This window comes from Protomyctophum parallelum (assembly GCF_964188405.1).
Source record: "Protomyctophum parallelum genome assembly, chromosome: 15".
Classification (NCBI taxonomy): domain Eukaryota; kingdom Metazoa; phylum Chordata; class Actinopteri; order Myctophiformes; family Myctophidae; genus Protomyctophum; species Protomyctophum parallelum.
Window position 1 is genome coordinate 2,093,998 of NC_139710.1, and position 5,000 is coordinate 2,098,997.

Consider the following 5,000-nt stretch of genomic DNA (forward strand, 5'->3'; position numbering starts at 1 on the left):
CAGACAGCGGCCCCGCCCTGTGAGACAGAGACCAGGTGAGACAGATACCAGGTGAGACAGGGACCAGGTGAGACAGGGACCAGGTGAGACAGAGACCAGGTGAGACAGAGACCAGGTGAGACAGAGACCAGGTGAAACAGAGACCACAGGGAGACGCTCAGACTGCGGACCCGCCCTGCACAATTTACAATTTAGACATTTAGCAGACGCTCTTAAGCCATTCTGACCTGAGATCAGATTCATACGAGGTTTCCACTGGACACACACTGGTCTGATTAACCCATTCTGACCTGAGATCAGATTCATACGAGGTTTCCACTGGACACACACTGGTCTGATTAATCCAGAGCGACTTACATTAAGCAAGAACAAAAAAGCATGGGAATACATCACATAAAAAGCATTTATCATGAAACATGCGTAAGCTAAGAAAGTAACAGTGGAATATCTATATAATGAAACTATACATATAAACTATACATATATACTATACTATGCTATACATATGTACTATGACGTGCTATGACTACACACAATGCAATTATAGTGCTGTCTACATAGCATGCTATAAGTCTGTATCAAATGCTATCTAAGTCTACAGAAATGCTATCTAAGGGGGTGGGGTAAGTGCTATGGGCCATGATGGAGTCTGAAAAGGTGGGTTTTCAGACTACGGCGGAAGATTGGGAGTGATGCTGCAGTTCTGACTGCAATGGGAAGTGCATTCCACAGTTTTGGAGCCAGAAGGGAGAAGAGTTTGGGACGTGTGGAGCGTTGTCCCGGCGTTTTTAGTGAGGTTACTTCCAGCTTCCCAGCGTTGGCTGATCTAAATGCATGCACGCACGCACGCACGCACGCACACTTTAGTCACCTGGAATGTTTTAGTGTTTAGTCTAGTTTTGGTTCACTAAATATTATAAGATTGTAGCCGACTAAATCTACAGTTGATTTAGTCGAACAAATTTTATTTTGTGGGGCCTTTATGTCGTCGTAATGGCTGATTTTTTTCACATGCTGAAAATAGATCTGCTATTTTCAGCATGGAACCAAGTGTAAAATGACTTATACTGGATCTCTTGTCCACTAGTCGCTTCCTGACATTTTAGTCTAGTTTTTATTTGTTGATGAAATTGTCAGTATATTTAGTCTTAGTTTTAGTCATCGTAGCTCAGTTTTCATTTAGTTTCCATTTAGTTTTCGTCAGTGGAAAAAGGTAGTCGACAAACATTTTTCGTCTTAGTTTTAGTCGACGAAAACAACACTGGTTGGTAGAGAGAAGTGTTTTGTTGGGAGGAATTACTGACCAGATATCTTAACTACTGACCAGATATCTGGACTAATGACCAGATATCTGAACTACTGACCAGATATCTGAACTACTGACCAGATATCTGGACTAATGACCAGATATCTGGACTACTGACCAGATATCTGAACTACTGACCAGATATCTGGACTACTGACCAGATATCTGGACTACTGACCAGATATCTGAACTACTGACCAGATATCTGGACTACTGACTACTGACCAGATATCTGAACTACTGACCAGATATCTGGACTACTGACCAGATATCTGAACTACTGACCAGATATCTTGACTACTGACCAGATATCTGGACTACTGACCAGATATCTGAACTACTGACCAGATATCTGGACTACTGAGATATCTGGACTACTGACCAGATATCTGAACTACTGACCAGATATCTGAACTACTGACCAGATATCTGAACTACTGACCAGATATCAAACTACTGACCAGATATCTGAACTACTGACCAGATATCTGGACTAATGACCAGATATATGGACTACTGACCAGATATCAAACTACTGACCAGATATCTGAACTACTGACCAGATATCTGGACTACTGACCAGATATCTGAACTACTGACCAGATATCTGAACTACTGACCAGATATCTGGACTACTGACCAGATATCTGGACTACTGACCAGATATCTGAACTACTGACCAGATATCTGGACTACTGACCAGATATCTGGACTACTGACCAGATATCTGAACTACTGACCAGATATCTGAACTACTGACCAGATATCTGGACTACTGACCAGATATCTGAACTACTGACCAGATATCTGAACTACTGACCAGATATCTGGACTACTGACCAGATATCTGGACTACTGACTACTGACCAGATATCTGAACTACTGACCAGATATCTGGACTACTGACCAGATATCTGAACTACTGACTACTGACCAGATACCTGAACTACTGACCAGATATCTGGACTACTGACCAGATATCTGGACTACTGACCAGATATTAGAGATGCAACGATACTGATTTTTCAATTCCGATCCGATCCGATATATAATTTTTTAAATTTCCCGATATCCGATATTTGCCGATCCGATATTTGCTGTAGGCTACATAGCAAAACAAATAAATACAAAAAAATCCAAAGAGGGGATGTTTATGGTTAAGTGTTTAACCTGTAAAAATAAGAATATGAACTGTATATAACCTGTAAACCTTAAGGGAATGGCAACCTGTTAATTAATACTATGGATTATTATTATGTGCAAAGGTACATTTTTACCCCTAAGCTGATGCCTGCATGTAACCTGTTAATTCATTCTATGGTTTATTAATAATAATAATAATAATAATAGTAATTATTATTATTGCTATATACACGTGGTACCTTTTTACCCCTAAAGCGATGCCGGGAATCAGCTGTGCTATCATGTGACAAAAGCCTTGAGCCTTACCGACAGAACTCGGGGAGAAAAAAGATACCTCAGGACGTTTGTTATGGTGCTAGCTGGTGTGGTGTTGCTACTTTAGTTTGCAAACTCTGTCTTTGTCTTAAGAATTGCACTACACTTACAATCTGAATCAGTGTTTGAGCTTCTGACAACAATGTCATGGTTTGATAACTGAGCCAATTATATAAAGACGGATTTTACCGCGACGACGACATGCACTTATTCTTCATCATCATCATCGTCACAGCAGCATTTTTTTCAATGGCAATAATAAAGTTACAAAGATTGAATCACATAGCGCTAAACAGTACGTATGTGCAGTAAATATATAGCAGAAGAATGGATTACAAGAGCAATCTCATCACAACAATGTCAGAACGCAGCTATAGATGATAGGCTCCACCACACAACTGAACTGCGCATGCACTTGACTGATCCGTGCGACGACGGGTAAACTATACTTTTAATACTGTTAAGTCTGTAAGTGATTCCATTCTCTTGCATATTGCACCTTAGTGGGGCTTTTTTCTACAGTCTCTGTTTTCAGTCGGTACTGGAGGTTGGATTCGCTCACTGCACTGTCTGTGCAGGACGGACTGTAAACATTAAACACGTGTCCCCCTCCTGTATCGGAGCGTGTATCGGTGGCATCAAATCCGATCTCCGATACATTAATTAAGCTGGATCGGAGGCCGATACCGATATAATATCGGATCGGTTGCATCTCTACCAGATATCTGAACTACTGACTACTGACCAGATATCTGAACTACTGACTACTGACCAGATATCTGAACTACTGACCAGATATCTGAACTACTGACTACTGACCAGATATCTGAACTACTGACCAGATATCTGGACTACTGACCAGATATCTGAACTACTGACCAGATATCTGAACTACTGACCAGATATCTGAACTACTGACTACTGACCAGATATCTGGACTACTGACCAGATATCTGGACTACTGACCAGATATCTGAACTACTGACCAGATAGCTGGACTACTGACCAGATATCTGGACTACTGACCAGATATCTGGACTACTGACCAGATATCTGGACTACTGACCAGATATCAGAACTACTGACCAGATATCTGAACTACTGACTAGATATCTGAACTACTGACCAGATATCTGAACTACTGACCAGATATCTGAACTACTGACTACTGACCAGATATCTGAACTACTGACCAGATATCTGGACTACTGACCAGATATCTGGACTACTGACCAGATATCTGAACTACTGACCAGATAGCTGGACTACTGACCAGATATCTGGACTACTGACCAGATATCTGGACTACTGACCAGATATCTGGACTACTGACCAGATATCAGAACTACTGACCAGATATCTGAACTACTGACTAGATATCTGAACTACTGACCAGATATCTGGACTACTGACCAGATATCTGGACTACTGACCAGATATCTGAACTACTGACCAGATATCTGAACTACGGACTACTGACCAGATATCTGAACTACTGACCAGATATCTGAACTATTGACCAGATATCTGGACTACTGACCAGATATCTGAACTACTTACCAGATATCTGGACTACTGACCAGCAGTGTTGTGACTAACGCCCTTACATTGCGTTACGTTACGTAACGTAATTACTATTTGCAGTAACTTGTAACCTAACGCTTTACATTCCCCATTCCATAACGGCCTTATAGTTATTGTGCGAGCGTTACCCGCGTTATGGCGTTATGTCAACTTATGTGATCAGTGAAAAAAGTCTCGCCATGCAGCTCCGTGAGTCTATCATACAAGCGTCTCTGTGCTGCTGAAGTGAAGGGGCCGGGGGCAAATAAAGTTGTGAATCAATATAATTCAACTAAACTGCGGGAGAAACACAGATGTAAAAGCCCAACACGCTGGGCATTGCGACGGGTAGATAACTTGTAGATCTGCTACTTCCAGGAAGGGCGCATGCTTTTGACGCTCTTTAACTATGCATTCAGCAGCCAGTGACAGACTCACAACACAGAAGTTGACAGAACACACGCGCACTGCAGCAGACGGAATGCACCGACACAAATTTATTGCACACATCTGTGCTTTGCCTTTCATCCACGCTTCCATAGCCTTTTAAATCTTATTTCCCATCCACGGGCACAAGCAACGTGATATCAGCAGCTGCAGCTTCCATCCGATCTGTGGTGGTGTTCTGCAGTGTTGACAAGGGAAGCTACTAGCTAGCATGGGAGCTAACGTT

At 41.8% G+C, this 5,000-nt stretch overlaps 1 protein-coding gene across 2 annotated transcripts in view; it reads right to left on the minus strand.

Annotated features, from left to right (window-relative positions):
• Positions 1-5,000, minus strand: part of cnot6l (CCR4-NOT transcription complex, subunit 6-like) — a 37,749-nt gene that overhangs the window by 29,033 nt on the left and 3,716 nt on the right. The window lies entirely within an intron of this gene.